Raw genomic sequence first — 23,022 nt, forward strand, 5'->3', positions numbered from 1 at the left:
TGAATTCACACACACACTCTTCCCAGCACACACACATATACACACACACACACACATCCCAGTCTGACCCCAATCTTTCTCCCTACCCTGTTCCCACCAGTCTCTGAACCTCCCTTGCACTGAAATTGTTCAGTTAGAGGGTATTAGAGAATGAGAGAGGGACAACTGCACAGCTGCTGTGTGTGTTTCTCCCCACCAGTCTCTGAGCCCTCATCCTGTCCCAAGGAGTTTGTCGCTTAGCAACAGCAAGAAAGAACTTGCGAACCTGCAGCCTATTCATTTAATGGCTGAAGGTATTGCTCCCCCTCCCCTGAGTGCCCCTATGAATTGAATCACTTCAAACTACACAATAACCTTGGCAATGGCAGGTGGAGTCTGCATGCCGGGTTTGGCGGCCTTAGCTCTTCGGGGGCTGGAGGAGTTCGGGCATGGACAAACAAACAGACGCATCTGCTTTATATATATAGATAGCAGGATACTGAGTTCTAGAGATATTTCTTTTTTCTTTAATTAAGAGGGAGGAGTTATCAGCGAGGGTTAATGTTAAGATGTGTTATTTTACTGTTAACCCCAGTTATTAGTAACTAGGTCTCATTGCATAGAATGGGACCTGTGCTAAAATAGCACGAGTTAGTGGTAAAATAACACCTCTTAATGGTAGCTCACATTGATACTATACCCCTATGTATATGCTCCCTTAGTCTTTTATGAGTACCTTGGTAACATTTAGGCATACTATGAAAAATCTTTTTTTTGGGGGGGGGGGGGGGGAGGGGAGGTATTAGGAGCAATTTAAAAAGGATGATTGGTTGCTCTGAAAATATAAAATAGGATGTGACACAAGGGATTTGATACTTTTTTTTTTCATATGCTACCCTTATATGGCGGATTGAGCCCTAATGATAGTATTGCCAGAATATCACTAGAGATCACATCTGCCCTTTTGAACTCAGATCAGCTATGGGGCATGAGTGGAGGGGACCGGGGGGGGGGGGCTTGATGGGAGTGCTGAGCGGGATGTTTGATCAGGGGAAGTCCTGATGTATTGTTGGGGGTATTGTCTGGAGGTTTGTAACTTATGGTCACAAATATTATTCACATATATTGTATTTATATGTTAAATTAATATCCACTAATTTTCTGGGTTAGTTTGCACGCATATCTGCATATTTTGTAAAGTATATATTTTATTTTTGTTTTTGTTACATTTGTACCCCGCGCTTTCCCACTCATGGCAGGCTCAATGCGGCTTACATGAGGCAATGGAGGGTTAAGTGACTTGCCCAGAGTCACAAGGAGCTGCCTGTGCAGGGAATCGAACTCAGTTTCTCAGTTCCCCAGGACCAAAGTCCACCACCCTAACCACTAGGCCACTCCTAACTCATCTCCATCCCTGGGAATACCACCAATCAGTCCGGGTACGCTTACATACAAACAGGCTGTATATGCTTACATTTGCCCTCATCTCTGGGGATGATAGAGAACTTTATAAAAGTTGGGTTGATTTTAGGTTTTTCAGATGAGACTATATTTGCTGTAGAAATGTATAGGTAAGATTGTTCCAGTTTTTGAAGTATTACATTATCTGTGTGGGTACCTCAGTCAGTTAAACTGTAGCATTCGTTCCTTGAGAGCTGGCTCATCCCTTCTTCTGTGTACAGTATTTTTGTTGGTCCATAATTACTACCCAGCTTCCTTTCTCTGCAGATTTGATATTTAGGTTGTTTTGTAGATTTTTTTTTCTAGTGTGATTTCATCATTGCTCTGAAAATAAGAAACACAGCAGTGCGTCTTATCTGTAAGGCAGATTGTTTTGAACATATTACACCTCCCTTGTGCCCTTTACATTGGCTTCCAATTGAGTTTCGTGTCAAATTTTAAATTCTTATTATGACCCATAAAATACTGTATACCAATACCCCAGCATATCTGTTATCACTTATAATACCATCAGGCTTATTTTCGAAAGAGAAGGGCACACATCTTTTGACACAAATCGGGAGATGGGCGTCCTTCTACGATCGCCCAAATCGGCATAATCGAAAGCTGGTTTTGGGCATCCTCAACTGCTTTCCATCACGGAGACGACCAAAGTTCACGGGGGCATGTCAGAAGCATAGAGAAGGCAGGACTGGGACGTGCCGAAAACATGGTCGTCCTCGACCAATAATGGAAAAAAGAAGGGTGTCCCTGACGAGCAGTTGGCGACTTTACTTGGTCCATTTTTTCTTGCGACCAAGCCTCAAAATGGTGCCTGAACTGACCAGATGACCACCAGAAGGAATCAGGGATGACCACCAGCAAGAACCTCTTCACTGAGATACTTTGACCGTCCATCCATCCTACCCCAGGGGTTCCTTGGTAATCTAGTGTGGCAGTGGCAGAAGTGATACCCTCACTGGCAGCTGAGCTAATACCACTAGGTTGCGTTGCGTACACTTTGTAGCACTATAGAAATGCTAAATAGTAGTAGTAGTAGTAGTGCTATAGCTGCCATTGTGAGGCCCAAAAAGGAATGGCTGTGGGGAAGAGAGAAGGGATAGGAAGATGCTGGGGGGGGGGGGGTAAAGTGGAAGGGATAGGGAGATGTCAGGCTATGAGGGTGGGGAGGGGAGAAAGAGGGAACAGATGCTGGGTTAGAAGGGTGGCGAGAGGATGGTGCTGGGAATAGTGGAACCATTTGGGAAAGGCCAAGGGGGTGGCAAGAAAATGAATGAGAGGAGGATAGTGATTACAGGAGGTAGCAATATGTTTGTCTGTCCTAATTAGATTGTAAGCTCTGTCGAGCAGGGAAATGATAAGTAGTAGTAGTAGTAATGGGGAGTAGATTAAAGATTAAAGGGAATGGAAGGCTAGGGAAGGAGTGAGACTGGGAAGTAAAAAGGAGAAGGGTAAGAAAGAGGGTGAAATTTGAACGAACAGAGAGGCAGTAAAGAAGAAGAGGAAAAAAGAGATAAATGGAAAGATCATATGTCAGAGGCAGGTGTAGTGAGGGAATGGAACAAGACAGGAGAGAGGAGAAAAGTCAAATGGACAGCAGCTGCTTGAAGGAGAACTAGCAGAAGACAGACCTGAAAGCAGAAAAGAGAAACTTGAACCAACATGATGGAAAAATAAAATGTCCAGGCAACAAAGGTAGAAAAAAACATTTTAAATGGAATATGTTAGCTTTTGGAAATGCACATAGCAGATGTCTTTGTATTGTGTTCAGTACAAAAGAAAATGCATTTCTGTTTTTATTTCTCCAGTGTTGCAATACTTGCCAAGTTTAACTTCTTGGGTTTTCCAGTTCAATCTTTGTCTGCATATTTTTATTTCTAATTTGTGATCCTTTGTTCTCTGTTTTTATTTCTCCAGTGTTGCAATACTTACCAAGTTTAACTTCTTGGGTTTTCCAGTTCAATTTTTGTCTGCATATTTTTATTTCTAATTTGTGATCCTTTGTTCTGTACTTGGTGAGGGTCTGTCAGTGTGATAGTAATGGCAGGTGAGGAGATCTGAGGGGAGGCAAGGAGGAGGGGTTCGGGGGCCCCTTCCTTTATTTTCTGACCAGGGCCCTAGCATGTCCAACACCAGCCCTGACTCTTGCTGTAGCTGGTGGAGATCTCCAAGCACGATCATCTGAGGACCTTCTTCAAAGGTGGCCAGAACTCCCTTCTACCAAGTTCTGAAGTCAGTGGCAGCATCCTTGAGTCACCGATAACTAAGCATATGTGGGATGTCAGCATTGGTGGCTCAGTGACATGGTTTCTGCATACCAAACTTGATAAAATAGAATTCTGGCCACTTTCAGAAGAAGTCTTCTGCTGACAGAGCTTGTGGATCCTCATTAGCTTAAATATGTATATTTTGAGTTGGGAGGTGCTAGGGGAGGAGTAAAGAATGAGGATAGGGTGAGGGCAGAGAAAATGTTGTACCCACTCACTTTGTAATCAGGCCCACTCAAAATTGGCTGTCTGGCTACACCACTGTACCAGAGCCCTTTCTTGGCCAGGGACTGGGTCATCTGAGGTAAAGAATTGCACATTCTCTCAGATAAACCTTTAGCTCCTGTATTAGAATCTTTACTAAGCTGAGGGTTCTTGTAAAGATTCAGCACAAAAGTTAAAGTAAACAACCACTCCATATATTAGCACAGTCACTCAAATTTGGAGCAGTTACTGATACTGTCAATTTGTGTGCTACACTTGAATGCAGTGGTTTCCCTGTGGAGTTTTGCATGCTATTGAGATTTAGCACAGGAAAATCTAGAGTATCTAGTCATGTTGAAGGATAGCACAGCTTATTACATTGAGCCCAAAGTTTTAAGCGTCCTTCTAAAGTCTAGGAAAATGTAGCAGGAGTGGCTAAATGACCTATCATCATAATGGAGGAATTTTCATTCAAATGCTTAAGGTGACTGTACAGTCAAAGTGAAGGAATCCAATTGGAATATTTTTGAGCTTCTCAGCAACAAGAACAATTTTTCATTCATACATATAAGATAGCTGAATTAAAATTTTATATGCTGCTTTATTGTATTTTTGCTTTTGTAGTATAAATCACTCTGAGTCACAGTGAGAAGGGTGGTATAGAATATGAATCGCTTTTATATTGTATGAATTCAGGTCTAAAGAAAACATAATAATTCATACTGCCTGCATTGACCAGTATGTAAGTTAGGGATGTGCATTTGTTAGTGTGGATTGAGTTCATCAGTATGTCTTTAAAAATTAGTGCATGCCAGACTGATTTGACACAGATTTATCTATGAATTAACACATATTAAGATGAATAGCATATGTTTTCAAAATACTGCTTGGCATGGCACCTGAATACATGCTCGACTTGATCAAATTATCACCTAAAAACACATATCCAGAGACCAGAAATTATCTACTACTACGCCTACCCAAATGCAGAAATACAATTTACAAAACCACATATATGGCTGATTTCAACTACCTGGGATCCAAATGGTGGAACTCAATACCCAAGACCACATGAAGCATCACAAACTACCTTCAGTTCAGAAAACAACTGAAAACCTACCTCTTCAAGAAATGTTATGTCTAAAACATACTACCACTGATCAAGACAATTTATAACTGTAATGTAACCTCATCCTGTTAATCAATTGTAAGCCACATTGAACCGAAACTTGTTTTGGGATAATTGTGGGATACAAGAATGAGTAAATAAATAAATACAAGATCTAGCATGTGTTACATGTTTTTAAAGCAAATTTTTGATACAATTCAGCAAAAAGTCTGAAATTCAGAACAAAATCCAAATGATCCAAAAAAGAAGACTAACCACTTGATAGTCAGCCCAGAGCATTCAGCAGTTTAGACTGCTGTGGGGTGAATTTAACCTGAATATTTAATGTTGGAACCATGTTCGGGCCCCGGCATTAAAAATCTGAGTCAGCTGCCAACCTGGAAGCTACACAGGTGCCAGCCGATATTCTATGCCGGTTCCTGTGTAGCTAAGCGGGCAAAGATAAGACTGCCCTTTGTGAGGTCCTAGCTGCCTGCTGAGATATACAGGCAGTAATACTCAATATTGCCAATGCCCATAAAACTGTTGGCTCCTTCCCATGTATCAGCCCATCACTTAGTGCACAGTGCCAGGGAAATCAGAAGGGAAATTCAGCAGCACTGTGTAATTAAACCTGCTCCTCCCCAACCTCCCCTCTCTGGAGTGGGTAGAAGCCTCCCCTGCCCACTTAAACTCCATTGAATATCTACCTCTAAATTTACATCCCGTACACAACCCTAATGTGGGTGTATCACAATCAGATTCAGTAAAGGGCTCCTTTATCCTCTCCATTTTTTATTTGTTACAAAATCAAGGGTTTCTGAGTAGGCATGCTAAAAAGAATTAGAGACCATCCTGAAATCGAATCCCTGTAGTTGGTTTGTTACTGAATCTTGGTGCTCACTGCAGTCTTGCGGCAAGAAGCAAATTATGCAGTAACTACATTGACCACTGAACTGTGAGAATCCAGGAGCCTCGCCTACAGCTAAGTCAGTCCTGCCTGTCCATGTGTATTTGTAAGAAAAGGAAGAAGGATGTTTGTCATCATAACAAGTTATTAGTTGTGGCAGCACTTGAAGACTCTGGCAGCTGACCAGAGCACCTGACACAACCCCCCCCCCCCCCCCCCCCCCCCGGAGGAGGCTACACATTTGCATATCTAAATCTGTGAAGGATTAATCTGATTAAAATGGAACAAAGGTACTTTGCCTGGCTATAGATACTTGTCAGCTGAATTAATGTTCCATGAAAATCAAACTGCAGTATAACCAAATGCACCATGTTGAGCAGGGTGATATACAGAGAACAAAACGGCAATATTAAACATTCTGCAAACCAAGCTATAAATAAATTCATTCATTGCCAAAAATATTCACAGGACAGATTCAGACTGCCAAACATTTTTAGGGCTGTATACAAAAGAAAACATTTTTGGAGGCAATGAGCAATCACACTAGAATGACACAGGGGAGTCAATATTCAGTGAGACAACCATTAGGGGTCATCCCCAAGATCCAGAGCCAATGGGACAAGAGCAGAAAGGGAATTGCTGCATCCCCATCCCACTAGACCCCAGGGATCTCCCCCCTTCCCCTTCCCAGTAAGTCCCTGTGTTGAAGGTGTGGCCTGGGGAGGTCTGTGGGGTGTGGGGAAGGATAGGTTTAGCACATATGAGCAAGGTTTCTATTTGAGGGAGGGGTTTATCAGGGGTTTTGATCTGGGGGAGAGGGAATTGGAGAGGAGTATGCTACAGGAATCAGAAAGGGGGAACATGGGGCAATCAGAACAGGAGAGGTTTGTGGAACAGAGTGGGGGGATTAGGGAGGAACTGAAACGGGATTATATCAGATCGGTGACCTAGAAGTTATGTAGGTGTTGGCCAATATTCAGTGGAAGCATCTGCCTAACTAAGTGGTGAAAGATAGGATAGCCTTTCTTATTGTCCTATCTGGTCATTTAACTATGCAGACATCAGCACTGACTATACCAGTACCTGCATATCTCCCAGCTCCTCCCCACTTGGAATGGCCCTCTACTGGCCAGATTTGATATGGCTGGTTAGTGCCAATGTTCAGTGACATCCCACTGAGCACAATTTAACTACATATGAATCTATTCTTTTTTTTATATACTTTCACAAATTAAATCAAGAATATTCTTGATACAGAAAAGATTGGTAATATTAACATCATATTACTCAATATATAACAGGAAATATATAATCTATCCGATCTCTAATCAACAATTAAGGAAGAGAACAAGGTACAATTCTTGGGAATATAAGTTTCACTTACTAAAGTTAAGCAAATTGAAGAGAAGGTCAGACTATATTATTAATTACGGAGTAGACGATGATATTACTACTGGTTGCATAATTGGAGTTACAGCAGTCTTCGAATCTAAGAAAGAGGTCAAATGCATAGGATCATAAAAAACATATTTTACCGAATTTACTTTCAATACACATTTGCAAGGAAAATTCAACAAAAACAAACCACCCATTTATAAGACCGAAGGGCGGAGCTTAAGAAAAAGTTGACGCCGCTTTTGGGTTATTCTAGCAATATCTGGAAACACTCTAATCTTTGAGTTCATGTGGAGGGGTATAATCGAACGGGGTGCCCAAGTTTTCCTGAGGGCGTCCTCGCAGGATGTCCCCGCGAAGTTGAGCGGCCATCTTTCGTTTCGATAATACGGTCGGGGACGCCCAAATCTCCACATTTAGGTTGACCTTAGAGATGGTTGTCCCTAGAGATGGTCGTCCTCAATTTTCGGTGATAATGGAAACGACCAAATCCAAGCCCTTTGGTCGTGGGAGGATCCAGCATTCACAGTGCACTGGTCCCCCTGACATGCCAGGACACCAACCGGGCACCCTAGGGGGCACTGCAGGGGACTTCAGAAAAAGCTCCCAGGTGCATAGCTCCCTTACCTAGGGTGCTGAGCCCCCCAATCCCCCCCCCCAAACCCACTCTCCACAACTGTACACCACTACCATAGCCCTTAGGGCTGAAGGGGGCACCTAGATGTGGGTACAGTGGGTTTGTGGTGGGTTTTGGAGGGCTCACATTTACCACCACAAGTGTAACAGGTAGGGGGGGATGGGTCTGGGTCCGCCTGCCTGAAGTGCACTGCAGTACCCACTAAAACTGCTCCAGGGACCAGCATACTGCTGTTATGGAGCTGGGTATGATATTTGAGGCTGGCATAGAGGCTACCAAAAAATATGTTTAAAGCTTTTTTTAGGGTGGGAGGGGGTTAGTGACCACTGGGGGAGTAAGGGGAGGTCATCCCCGATTCCCTCTGGTGGTCATTTGGTCAGCTCGGGCACCTTTTTGAGGCTTGGTCGCAAGAAAAAATGGACCAAGTAAAGTCAGCCAAGTGCTCGTCAGGGACGCCCTTCTTTTTTCCATTATCAGCCGAGGATGCCCATGTGTTAAGCATGCCCCAGTCCCGCCTTCGCTATGCTTCCGACACACCCCCAGGAACTTTGGTCGTCCCTGCAACAGAAAGCAGTTGAGGGCGCCCAAAATCGGCTTTCGATTATGCCGATTTGAGAGACCCTGGGAGAAGGACGCATCTCCCGATTTGTGTCGAAAGATGGGCACCCTTCTCTTTCAAAATTAAGCCTGATAAGTTACTATTAATGTTGCTGGTTTAGAGTCCAATTCATCCTCTTCAATCAATTGTGTAAGGTTTAAGACATCAAAGGAAATATCAACTCCTTCTGCAATAGGTTGATTTATATTTTTCTTTTTATATGGTGACAAATAGTATATCTTAGAGACCAGTGGATAGGCTTGTTCAGGAATCTTTAAAATCTCCGTTAGATATTTTTTAAAGGTGATAAGAGGAGCAATAGAAGACATTTTAGGAAAGTTTATCAAGCGTAAAGTTTTAGCTCCCTGTTGGTTTTCCAGATTTTCAATCTTATATTGTAGCAACTTATTTTCTTTAATCAAGTTCACATAAGTTTGTTGAAGATTGCCTATATTGCTGGTGTTAGTTTCAATATTTTTTTCAATTGTTATTACTTTTGTTTCCAACATAGAGATTTTTTCTAAGGGAATCTTAGTTTGCTGATGTCAGTGCAAGGGGCCTCCAAGGCACGTCGCAGGTCCGTCGCCGGCATGAGCGGAGGGCTCTGATCGTCGGGGCTGAGCGAGATTTCAGCCTCAAGCTGGGGGAGCGGATCACCTCCCACCGCTCCCTCCAGTAGCGGGGATTCCAGCCTCGAAGAACGGCTGAGGGCGGCAAAATGGTCCATCGGTCTCACCACCGGTACCGCAGGTGTTGCGGGGCCCACACGCCGCTTACCCCTCTTTTTAGGCATAGGGGAGCAGGAAAATCAATTCCAACACTAAGTAAAGGTAGGAGAGAGAGAGCTGCTTAACTGTGTTCTCTTCACGACGCCATCTTGTTCTCCATAGGAATCTATTCTGCCTGGTTAAATCACTTTGAATATCGACCTGTGTGCATGTTAACCTATCAGTTAATGTGTGTTAAGTTGATTAATGTGTGTTAAATTATTCTAACATATAGTAAACTTTTTTCATGAAAACAAACGTGTGAAACAACCCAAAAAGTGTCGTGAAAGTCTAACAAAGGTCTGAAAATGAACAGAATCTTTTTATTCACATCTTTACCAGATAGAGACCATGTAGGTGTTGGGTGGGGTTTTATCATTCTAATTTATTATTTCAGTTTGTGAGTTTCTGCTGGGTTAGGGGCTGGCCAAGCTATAGTAGAGATTTTTGCTGAATTTCTATGATGTTGGATGTGATACAGATTATATTATTTAGGCCTTTTGTAACATGTTGAGCATAGACTTGGCCCTAAAAAACAGTTGCATTGGGGGATTCTTATCATCTCTTGCTTAGAATATTGCAACTTGCTTCTCACAGGTCTCCCATTAAGCCATCTCTCTCCCCTTCAATTTGCTCAAAATTCTGCTGCATGATTTATATTCCACCAGTGTCACTATGCTCATATTAGCCCTCTCCTCAAGTCATTTCATTAGCTTCCTATCAGTTTCCACATACAGTTCAAATTCCTTTTATTGACTTACAAGTGCATTCACTCTGCAGCTCCTCAGTACCTCTTCACTCTTATCTCTCTCTACACTCCTCCCCGGGAACTCCATTCACTGGGTAAATCTTTCTTATCTGCACCCTTCTCCTCCACTGCTAACTCCAGACTCTGTTCCTTTTATCTTGCTGCACCATATACCTGGAATAGACTTCCTGAGCCGGTATGTCAAGCTCCAACTCTGGCCATCTTCAAATCTAGGCTAAAAGCCCACCTTTTTGATGCTGCTTTTAATTCCTAACCCTTACTCACCTGTTCAGTACTCATGTTTTATCATTCCTACCTTAGTAATTCCCTTATCCTTTATTTGTCTTGTTTGTCTGTCCTAATTATATTGTAAGCTCTATCAAGCAGGAACTGTCTCTTTGTGTCCAGTGTATAGCGCTGCGTACATCTAGTAGCCCTATAGAAATGATTAGTAGTACTAGTAGAGCTGCAGTTTTCCTCGACTTAATGGGGAATGGACTTAGCCTTCTCACGGGCTACTGCCACTGGTACCAATCATTTATGGGAGCAGTACCATGACATTCCCGAAACTGCGGTGCGTAAGCATCATAATTTAGTCAATACTAGGGTAAGTAAAGTGGGTTAAAACCATAGAAACTATTATGATATTCAGAACATGATTTAAGGACAGAGGTTTTCCATTTTTGTATTTATTGGAAAATTACTTCGTACATCTGGCCCTGCTGGAACTGTACATACAACAATGTTTTTTATCCAGTTTGCAACTATCAATATAGGGATACTAGTTCTAGCAGCCAGAGAGAGGGTTTCTGCCATGGCGTCGTATGACTAAGAATGTCTTTACTGTCTTATAAGTTGGAAAGTAAGGAGCCCTTTAACTAAGCTATGGTAAACCCTACACTAATGGCAGTAGCCGTTTTTGCCACATGCCAGGACCCCTTTTACCGCAGCATGTTTGCACTTGCCATGCAGTCATTGGGGGGGGGGGGAGCACTTACCACCACCCACTGAGGTGGCAGTAAGGGCTCCTGTGCTAACCGAATGGTAACCGGGCAGCTCACCGTACTGCCATATTACGTACTGCCCAGCGGGTAACCCATATGCTAAAAAATCAGACCTGATTTTCTGTCGTACCGGAAATAGCATGAGCTGGGAGTGGAACTATCGCTGGGCCCCGTGTTAGGCCAGTGGTAGTTCCAGGTTGCCGCTCGGCAAGGGCCCATAAGTTTGGTGAAGGAGCACCTGTTGCTGTATCATCCCTGGCATGTACCCAAATAATGCAATAAGAAAGAAATTGAAGTGATTAGCAGCTCTTCCAAAGCATTTAACCCTGCCCTTTACATCAAATAGACAATTACCCAAAATACTGTGTTATGTAGAATTCAGAGTCCCATCCCCAGCTGCGTGGAGAGCCAGAAAGACAAAAGTAGAATATGTGCAGCAGCCAGGAAGTGCATTGCAATTGCATACTACACATACTGGAAAATAATCAGAAAATGCTAATAATGTGGATAGTTTAACTCTTTTTTTAATTTAGGGGTTGATATTTAAAATGATTGAATGAGGCAGGAAAGGTTTCTTGCATGTCCATGTGTAGCACCAGTGCCAGAACTGACTTTTTCTGCACCTGGGGTCAAAAATTCAGAACTGCACTTAACCGCCACCCCCACCCCCCCCCCCCCCTTTCTCCCAGGGATGCTCTGGCAAACTACTCTCTCCTTGGGTTGCAGTGTCATGGCTGTTCCTCCTCTCTGTTGCCTCGCATCCCTCTTTCTCTCCCTTCCCCTTTCACTTTCACTTTTTCCCACTTTTTTTTTCTTTTTACTCCCTCCCCATTGTTGACATCCCCTCTCCCCCATTTTTTACTCTACTCTTCCCTTTTTCTCCTTCCAAACATGCCTTCCCTGGTTCCCATTTTTTCTCCTCTTTCTTCCCTTCCGCTCGTTGTTCTGTAGCATCTCTCCTCTCTCTCCTACCCAGTTTTTGCACATCAGCTCACTCTATCCTCTTCAATAACCCCTTCTCTTTCCCTCTCACCCCTTGCCAAGTAGCCCTTCTCTCGTACCACGTTGCTCACCATAGAGAAAAATTCTAATTCGGTTATCACTTCAGTAACAGAAACACAAACTCCCTCCATTACCAGATACTTTGTGAAGTAACACAAACCCTAAAAAAAAAAAAGGAATTCACGACACATATAGCAAATCCACCACACCAAAACAGCACTGGTCACTGAATTCAAGCAATAACAACCCTGTAAGAAAAAACAATACTGCAAGAATTCCATCAGGCCCTATAGGGCCAATACAGATTCTAGTGAAAGAACAGAACAAGCAATACTACTAACAAATATCCGCTACACAGAAATTACAGGCTAGTGGAAGATCTTACCTTGGTCACACTTGCAGAATAGAGATATAGAGGGGCATTTTCGAAAGGGATGTCCAAGTTGCGATTTGGACGTCCTTGCAAAACGGCAACATCCAGGGGCGGGGAAACCCGTATTTTCGAAACAAGATGGACGTCCATCTTTCATTTCGATAATACCATCAGGGACGTCCAAATCCTTAAATTTGGACATCCCTAGACATGAACGTTTCTGACTTTCGGCGATTTTCAAAACCAAAGACGTCCATGTCAAAAACATCCTAATGCAAGCCATCTGGGCCTGGGAGGAGCCAACATTTGTAGTGCACTGGTCCCCCTGACATGCCAGGACACCAACCGGGCACCCTAGGGGGCACTGCAGTGGACTTCATAAATTGATCCCAGGTATATAGCTCCCTTATTTTGTGTGCAGAGCCCCCCAAAACACACTACCCCCCCAACTGTACACTACTACCATAGCCCTTACGGGTGAAGGGGGCACCTAGATGTGGGTAAAGTGGTTTGGGGTGGGTTCTGGAGGGCTTGCTGTTTCCTCCACAGATGTAACAAGTAGGGGGGTATGGGCCTGGGTCCGCCTGTCTGAAGTGCACTGCAGTACCCACTAAAACTGGTCCTGGGACCTACATGCACTGTAACGGACCTGAGTATGACATCTGAGGCTGGCACAACATATTTTTAAAGATTTTTTGAGGGTGGGAGGAGTTTAGTGACCACTGGGGGAGTAACAGGAGGTCATCTCCAATTCTCTCCGGTGGTCATCTGGTCATTTCGGGCACCTTTTTGTGCCTTAGTCAAAATAAAAACAGGTCCAGGTGAAAACGTCCAAGTGTTCGTCAGGGACGTCCTTGTTTTTTTCGATTATGGGTCAAGGACGTCCAAGTGTTAGGCACGCCCAAGTCCCGCCTTCACTATGCCTCTGACACGCCCCCCTTGAACTTTGGCCGTCTTTGCGATGGAGTGCAGTTGGAGACATCCTAAATCAGGTTTCGATTATACCGATTTGGACGTCCCTGGGAGAAGGATGTCCATCTTCCGATTTATGTCGAAAGATGGACGTCTTTCTGTTTCGAAAATGAGCCCAATAGTAACATAGTAGATGAAGACTGATAAAGAGCTGTACAGTCCATTTAATCTTCCCAACAAGATAAACTCATTACATAAGGTATGATATGATACTTCCTATGTATAAATATGAGTATGAAATTACAGAATAAGGGGGTTAATTCTATAAATGGCATTGAAAATTAGTTGCTGATAAAAATTGGCACTCAATGCTATTCTGTAAAGGGAGCTCCGGGATGAGTGCTCTTTATATAGAAGTGTTGAGTGCCGAATTCCATGCTCAGCTTTGGGCGTGAGGACTTAAGCCAGCTGAAACCTGGTGTAAATCTTGGCACGCGCGTTTGGTGCAGATCTCTGCTATTCTGTAAATTTGCACACATCTTTTGTGAACGCCCTAACCTGCCCATGCCCCTCCCATGGCCACACCCCCTTTTGAACTGTGCGTGATCCAATTTAGGCGCCCATTGTTACAGAATAGTGCGCAGCCAGATTGGTACCAAAATCATAATTAGTTCAAGTCCAATAATAAAATCATTGGAGCCCCAATTTTGGGTTACTTTTACTGATTCCAGATAAGTGCCCACAGAATATAATTAAATATATGCAGACAAAAACTGAATGCTCTGTTGTCTCCTCCTCTCTATTTCCAGCAGACAGGTGGAAAAGGGCTGGATTAGGGATTGAGATGACTATTCTTTTTGCTCTGCAGTATCTGCTTCAAGCACTCTTCCTCCCCTCCAGTCCCACAATGACAAAAGGAAAGGGGTTGGATAAAGGCATAAAGTGTCTACTCTGCTCCGGCTCAACCCTCCCTCTTGTTTTCTGCAGGCTGCCTGGAAAGGGAAAGCCTGAAGCAGAATGCATAGAGCTGTTCTCTGCTTCCAGGGATTAGGGTACCATCTGACACAGAGGAAGAGTCCTGAGTGTTTATACAATGGGCCCCCTGCTATGCAAAGTTAAAAGCAATCATCCTGGTGAACCTCCCTTTAGACTTGATGCCCTGGATCCTCAGCCTACCTCCCCTACCTTGTCCTGGCACTGTACTGTGCTGTCACTGAGTCTCCAGACTGGCCTGGTACAGCACAGTTAATGACACTCAGTGGTGAGAATGACCTGTAATCAGTTTATTACAGATTGACAATTCACTCCATCCCTGCCTTATCCATCTCCGCAAGAAGAGCACTGTACAATACCAGAGAGCATACATAAATGCCATTGTGTAGAGCATCTATTTTTCAATTGGGACATGCAGTGTTTTCACATACGTCTGTCAAGTGAAAGTGCCCTGATGGTCTAACCTTCACAGTCCCAGCCAAGCTCTTACCAGTAGAACAGAACTAAAGATGTTTCTGCAAATACACTGGTGTAATTGCCTGGTATCTTTCTAGTAAAATACAATAGTCTACAAATATGTTTTGCTCTAGTTAATCGATTTCCAGTGTAGCCAACATGATTAGCAGGATTAAGCAGTTGCTCTTGTGCACAGACTCAGCACAGCAAAGAGTCTTGAGGAGAAAAACAAGTCCACAGGCGTTAAATGCAACACAACCCACTGTACAATGAGTTTGATGATCTCAGAAAGGACCCCCATGAAGCCCATGCCCACTGGAGAACTGTTGTCATTTTGCTTGTAGGCCCCCAGGACTTTGAACTTTATGGAAACCTGGGAAAGTTAGGCTCCTATCCCTTCTTGTAGATATTGTTATTCATGACTCTGTGAGGCGGTTTTAATCTGATAGTTTTTGCACTAGTTTGGAGCCTCTGCAAGACAGTAGATTCCTAAATCAGCTGCTTTAATCCCAGCGTTGTTAGAATCCCTAACAAAAGAGGCTGGCCTGTCATAGTTCACGGGCCCTTTGTGAACCTGAGAGTACTATTACATTTCTGTGCAATGATTTGGCAGCAAACTGAGGAACCATGGAATGGGGATAGTGGATGAAGCTAAGCAAGGACTGCAGTATGCATGCCTGCTGTATTTATAGACTCTTACGGCTTTGTTATAGGAAAGGCAGGGGAGGGCTGCATGGGTAGTTCATACTACTTTTGGTCACATTGTCAGCAAGAGAAAATAGCTCCCCTTTTTTTTTTATTTTGTCAACTTCTTATCTGAGCAGTCTGGGAAGATTAATGTCAGCTGATCAGCAAGAGTGTCAGGTGAGTGAGAACAGTCTTCCTGTCTGCATGCATTGACTGCTTTAAGTTTTCTTTTACCTTTTGCTTGTGTTTTGTTTTGGTTTTTTTAAAGTGAAAGCAAGTTGATGAGCAGATGGTAATATACAATAGAAGGCCAGCCCTAATAATAACATTGTATTTGTCCTTGAAGCTGTGCTGTTTGTAGGACAGAGAATCATACTTTGCTCATACTTGACCTGAAGAAGAAGGTTCTAACTTTAAAACCTTGTCAAAAAATGTATTGTTAATCCAATAAAAAAGGTATCACATTCTTTTGTTTTATTACCTTATGAAGTAGACTAACAGTAAACACATGGAGTAGTGATTTGTGCAGCGGCTTGAGCACCTGGGGAACTTCCCACTGCAGCTCCTTGTGACTCTGGACAAGTCACTTAACCCTTCATTGCCCCAGGTACAAAATAAGTACCTGCATATAATATGTAAACTGCTTTGGCTATAACCACAGAAAGGCAGTATATCAAATCCCATCCCCCATTACTTTATCCTAGGACACAGATTTCATTCATTTTATCCCTTCCTTCTCCCCACTCCTATCGCCACCTTCACTTGTGCAAGATTATTATGTTTAATTGTTGAACAATATCATTAGCTTGAAATCCATCAAAATGTTTTGTTTTATTTTTTTAAATCCTGGGAAGAAAGGTAATTGGGACAGTACATGAACATAAGCCACTGAAGACAAATGCTGAAGCTATAGCCAGACACATGTCTGTGTGCAGGCTCTGACAGTTCACATGATTTACACTGACCTGACCCCAGCTTTTCACTGTGGAGCAGAATGCAGCTTTGATCTCGGTACTGTATTCCAAAATTAAAAGGTATAAACTAAGTTTGTGGCATTTCATGACATGATATATATTTAAAGGCACAGTAGAGGAACTCGTGTTATATGTCATGGTATTTCAATCATTGCCGTGCAGAGTGAGATCACCGCTTTTAATTTTTCGTAAGATTTTGCCTTTTTCAAACAATGTTTGAGTCTCATTACAATTACAAGGTTTCTCTCTCCTTTAGGAACGGGAATTTGGTTTTTTGACCTGCTTTCCCAAAACGTAATCTAGGACGTATACACCTTTTAAAAAAAAATTTCAACTACATAATTATTGTAGCAGTATAAACATAAGAACATACAAATAGCCATACTGGGTCAGACTGTTAGTCCATTTAGCCCAATATCCTGATTCCAATAGTTGCCAATCCAGGTCATAAGTACCTCGCAGAAACTCAACTAGTAGCAACATTCCATGCTACCAAACCCAGGGCAAGCAGTGGCTTCCTCATGTCCATCTCAATCACAGGCTATGGACTTTACCTCTAGGAACTTGGCTAAACCTTTATAAACCCAGATATGCTAACTGCATATCTCCTCTCAGCCATCTCTTTCCCAAATTGAAGGACCCTAACCTCTTTAGCCTTTCCTCCGTCGTTCCCTTACTCGCTTGGCGCTAAACGCCTCCCCCGGGGAAAGAAGTGTTAGTGGGTGGGATTACCTTCTTCTCCCCCAGGAAACCCAAAAAACAAGTTCAAATGTAAACTGTGGGAAACAAGGCTGGCTGTTAAATTAGGCAGTTTTGGGAGATACTTATACTCCCTCAAGTTCAAGGAACACCAATCTGGAGTCAGCAGCTTATGAAACTCAAACTGTTTATTCTTCAACTCCACAAAAACAGGAACATCAACTCTCCAACGTTGAAGGAAAGTCTTTTAAAACCACAATCCTGGTATTCCCAGGGGGGAACTCCTTTGATTTATTTACAGAGGCTTTCCAGCAGGACTATATACACGTTTTACAGACTCCTGTCCCAGTGGCGTACTAAGGGGGGGGGCTTCATTGTTTCCATGCTCCCTCTGCCCCGGAACAGGTTACTTCCTGTTCCGGGGCAGAGGGAGCATGGAAACAACGAAGCTGACCGGCGCGCGGCACCTGGGGGGGTTCTTTTGCCAGGATGGGGGGGTGACGAGGGGGTTCACGCTGCACCGGGGGGGGGGGGGCAGGGCGCTGCACCCAGGGGGCGGGGCGCATCGGCGACCGCCCCGGGTGTCAGCGCCCCTAGGAATGCCACTGTCCTGTCCATGTCTATCCCAGAGAATAGTGTCCCAAAGGTTGTGCTCCTTTCAGTTTCACAGGTCTAGACCTCTTGTGGCCTGATCTCCCTCTAGGATGACCTTCATTTTGGTCCCACCCTGGCCTTGGGATGGGCATTCCCTGGCTGTGATCCTAGGCTCCAGGGCTGGGTCTGTCCTCTGCCCATCTGTAGCGCTCCTCTTCCACAGTTGCCTATTTGTTGAGCCACAACTCCTCTTTACAACCATTGCTTTTACTTCTCCTAATTGGAATTCTCCTTACTCATCCTGGTCAGTGGCAGGGGACCATTAAGCAAACAAAGACTCCCGTAAAGGGCAAACTATCACCTGCACCTCCTACTAATCTCCTTCCCTCCATCACTCTTCAGTACCAGGGCACCATTTCTCTGCATATTATTCCAAAGTACTCTCCTTGGGCTGGGCTTCCTCCCACCCAGATACCCCCCCCCCCCCCAGTAACTCTCTACAGGGACCTACTCTGTCAGTCGTCCCCAACCTAACAGGGGATTACAATTCCTAGCATCCTTTTTGCTTTTTTGGCCACTGCAGTACACTAGGCAGAAGATTTCAGCGTATTATCTATAGTTGTTATAGTTAAAAAGTATAAAATGTTTCTTATGCTATGTATTTTTTAAATATTAAAGGGCCTTTTACTAAAGTTTAGTGCACGCTAATGGACAATAGCATGCAACACTGAGTGTATGCTAAGCTTTAAAAGGCCTCTAAATGAAGTAAGTATTCCATAATTCTAAATAAAACTTTTGGTTGAAAGGAAAGAAAATGATCTTGTTAACATCAATACATCTTAAGGTTATATGAAGTGGGAGAGGAGAGGATTATAAGAGAAAGTTTGCTTACCTTTTGAGATTTAAGATTTGCTCTTCCTCTAATACCTATGCATGCCTATTTCTATAAATACTACGCTTGCACTGCACTCTTAGCAAAAGTGTGAGTGACAAGTCAAAGGTTCTTGGTCTTTAGGAAGCTGTGTGTTACCTATTGTAGCTCTATAATTTGTTTTATGCTGCACGTATCATAAGTATACCTAAAGAAATTTGATTCTTTATTACTACGTGTATATTGAGATAAGACACTAGTGTGACCTTATCAGAAAGGAGAGGAAGCAAGCCAAATCCCATTGGTGCTTACTTTAAATCAGTGGAAATTAGAAAATGGGGATATTGCTTTAAGAAGTGGGAAAATTACAGGTCCCAGAAAACAGTGGAGCGATAAGGTTAGCAGGAGATCCAGACTGGAAGGAAACCAGGAGAAAGCCTGCTAACCCAACAGTAGCTGCTTTAATCAAGGGGAGCAGGTGTAACAATAGTAACATAGTAAATGACGGCAGATAAAGGCCTGAACTGTCCATCCAATCTGCCTAGTGGTTATTGCTGCTAGCAACCCCCACCTGCAGCAATTACCCAATAGCCTTGCTAACTGCCACAGAGAGTTTAAACAGAGGACTTAAACCAAACTCAAGGGGAAGCTCAGAAGGGAACTCAGAGGGAACCCAGGAAAGGAAGTCATAAACCAGAAGGAGAAAGAGACAGAATGACAAAACGTCTGAAGTCCTGAAAGGGAGCACAAGGGTAGAAACAGAGTTCCCCTCCCAATCTCTGTGGCAGGCAGTCCTGTTAGCCAAAAAGTGAAGAGAATTCACCCTGAAGCAAGCATTAGTGCTAAGCCTCACTATAGGCATCCATAAGGAATAGCTGGAGCCTGAGAGGAAGAGAAGGAAGAAAGTCTCAAGAGTTAAACAGTCTTTATTCTGGGGGAAAGGTGTTTCCATGGTTTATTGTGGTGTCATTGCTGCTAATATAAAGAAGAAGAGTATACTGTTGGCTGATGTTCAACTGAGTCTTGCTAGTGCAGAACTTGCCTGCATGTTGGAAAAGGCAAAACGTGTATAGAAAAGGGTTTCAACTGAGCATTGCTAGTGCACAAACCTGCTTACATTCTGGATAAAGTAAGGTGATTTTAGAAGAAGTGGAATTGAGGTTAAGGATGATAAGAGTGGATACTTTCTTACTGCTGTTTTAGTTAAACCGGTTGGGAAAAGGGAAACCCTGTAAAGCTAAATAAAAATGCCAAAGTTTAGGTTTAAGGATTACGACGTGAACAGCAAAGCTGTGAAGGGAGAATTAGCGTTATAAGAATTTTGTTTTCATAGGAAGCCCTGTAAAGCTGTTGTTTAGCAACTGCATTTGTTGGTTTATACAGCCCTTCATCAAAGGCTCTTACTGAAACTAACATGCCACAGGATGAGAGGTTTTCATGGAGGTTGAAGGATAGGAGAAAAGGAATAGAACTAAGCTTTAATTTCTTTCTTTTTGTTACATTTGTACCCCGCGCTTTCCCACTCATGGCAGGCTCAATGTGGCTTACATGGGGCAATGGAGGGTTATGTGACTTGCCCAGAGTCACAAGGAGCTGCCTGTGCCAGGAATGGAACCCAGTTCCTCAGGACCAAAGTCCACCACCCTAACCACTAAGCCACTCCTCCACTCACTTTATAGTGGAGGCAAGTAGTGACTTGCATGGGAAAAAGTTTTAGTTCGGTTACTTTTCAGATCAACATCCATTTGGTTCCTTTTCGGATTATAGCCAGTAGAGCAAACCATTTTATACTGTAACACTGGTGTTTTCCATCCTTTTTCAATGAAACTTGCTAAATTGCTTGAAGGCATACCTTAGTGGTTAAAGCACTGGGATGCAAACAAAAGAAGTCAGTGTTCAGATCCCACTGCTATTCTATTACCTCAGGCAGTAACTCACCAGTCAATATTCAAAATGATTTATGTGGACAGGGGAGGCTTCTGTCCGCTTAAATCATGCTGTGCAGGCTGGCCGCTGATATTCAGCGGCACTTAACCAGGTTCTGACTGGTCATTTTTTAAGTGGGTCAGAGAGGGGCATTCTAAGGGTGGAATCTGGGCGGAGCTGGCAGCTATGCAGGTGCCAGTAATATTCAGTGCCCACAGCACCAAAAGAGGGGCAAAGGCATTCATTAATTAATTTGTTGCATTTGTATCCCACATTTTCCCACCTATTTTCAGGCTCAATGTGACTTACATTGTTCCATCATGGCGATCACCATTTCCGAAGTGAGAGATACAAGTGGTATTACATTAGATATCATGATTGGCATAGTAGATTAAACAGTCAAGTATAAAGAGTTCATATTCAGAATTAGAGATAGAGTGGTATTGTGATAAAGTTCATTCGTGGTAGAGTAGACTTTGGTAGCCAAGTATAGAGAGTCGGGTTTTATCTAGTTCAGGCTTGAGTTTCGTTGCCTGGTAGTTAGGCTGTATCGTTGTGGCATGTCTTTTTGAACAGGCTGGTCTTCAGTGATCTCCAAAAGTTAGGTCGCACATTTTTTTCACGGCAAGTGGTAATGCATTCCATAGCTGCGTGCTTATGTAGGGGAAGCTGGATGCATATGTTAATTAATATTTTAGACCTTTGCAGCTAGGATAGTGGAGATTCAGGAATGGCGACATAAAGGCTCAAAGACCCCACTAGAAGAGCAAAGTGGCACAACCAGTGGAACAAAGACCCCAAAGCATACTGGAAGAGTGGCAAAGCATTACCAGCACTGGAAGGAAGACCCCCCAAGGCACCAGAAGAGAGGAAACGTTGCACCGACTTTGGCAATTCTCATTGCAGCTAATAATTGCGGATAATCAAAACCAATGACAGTGGGGTTTCACGACAAAGTAGCCAATGAGTTTCAATGCTAAGAAATGCCGAGTCATGCACATACAGTAAGAACACACCCAGATTTATCATACTTAATTATGAGCTTTAGGGGCCCTTTTACAAGGTATGTAAGGGCCTATGTGCGTCCAGCATGTGCCATATCAGCATTACCACCTGGCTACCGCATCCCTCAGGCAGTAATTCTGAATTTGGAGTGAGCCAAAAACACACTGTAGAAAATATTTTTAGTAAAAGGGCCCCAAAGTTAGCTAAAAAATTTTTTAGAAAGGATTTGCTAGCAGAAAATAACAGGAGGCCATTGTACAAGTCCAGAATGTGCTCACATGTTGACGTGTGCATTTCTGATCACCCATCTTTAAAAGACACGGCTTATAGACTACTTTTGTACAATGAAGAAATCAAACTAGGACTTTCCGACTTGGAGAAAAAGGTGACTGATGGGAGATGTGACAGAGATATATAAAATTATGAAAGGCATGACAAATGGGGTGAAGGAGCTGGTATTCACTATGCCTCATTTGACAAGAAGTAGGGGCAACTGATTAACCTGGCAGGCAACATATGTAAAAGCAACCAAAAGGAAATACTTCTTCACACATCACTTACCAAATTTATGGAGCTCACTGCCTTACAACATTATGGAGTAAAATAGTATAACCTAGATCAAAGTGAGACGATTCATGTTTATGGAAGCTAGATCATTTATTGCCTTTTTAACTTAAGAGTCAGGGATGTCACTCCCTGTTCAGTGTGTTCATAAGGTGTAATATCCAGAAACCCCAAGGGCATAAGAACAGCTGGAGAGTGGTATATAATGCCTCATTTCTTATTATCCTCCATACATTGTCTGCTTGACACAGGGCTATCTGGACCTCTACTCCAAGCCAGTTGGCAAATCTTATATTCTTATGATATACTGTAGCAATAGTGTGCATACTTGCATGGTGTGAATGTGAAATACTCATCTGTATCTCTCTATATATTTACTAGACAATCTTAGGGAGAATTTACAAAAGATTTAACATTATATTACATTGAGCTTATATACCGCTCTAACCAAATGATTTTGAGCAGTGTACAATGGTTTATTTTAAAAAAAAAAAGGCAAACCCTTGAGAATTTACATGGCATGTCAAATACACACTCAATAATATAAACCCCTAGAGAAATACCTTCATAATCTCTGTCTAAGTCTCAATACCATCAAAGTACATTAAAATGAATCCAGAGACTTCTTAAAGAGTAAAGTTTTCAGATTTTTTTCTAAACAGCAAGTATTTAAATAACTGAGTGAAACAGGCAGGAACCAAGTTCCAAATCTTAGTCAATTGTACTGCAAGCAATTTATCCTTAATAGAAGGAATCTAAAATTATTAAAAACGGGATACCATTCAAGATGATTCTAACTGAAACATAAATTCCCGGGTCATAAGTATATATAACTCATAACAATACCCAGGGTATAGAGGCTTATAAAAAAAAATCTTATCATTATTT

The 23,022-nt window shown here is 42.8% G+C and overlaps 1 protein-coding gene across 4 annotated transcripts in view; it reads left to right on the forward strand.

Annotated features, from left to right (window-relative positions):
• Nucleotides 1-23,022, forward strand: part of LOC115471036 (poly(rC)-binding protein 3-like) — a 1,141,923-nt gene that overhangs the window by 776,204 nt on the left and 342,697 nt on the right. Inside the window, exon 1 of one of the 4 annotated variants that reach the window (XM_030204720.1) lies at nt 15,631-15,678. The exons of the other annotated variants lie outside the window; for them this stretch is intronic. The gene's annotated coding sequence lies outside the window, so the exon portion shown is untranslated. Of the gene's footprint in view, nt 1-15,630; nt 15,679-23,022 lie in introns of those variants that run through there. 4 annotated transcript variants of the gene reach the window in all.

The sequence above is a fragment of the Microcaecilia unicolor genome, chromosome 1 (genome assembly GCF_901765095.1).
Source record: "Microcaecilia unicolor chromosome 1, aMicUni1.1, whole genome shotgun sequence".
NCBI classification, from domain to species: Eukaryota; Metazoa; Chordata; class Amphibia; order Gymnophiona; family Siphonopidae; genus Microcaecilia; species Microcaecilia unicolor.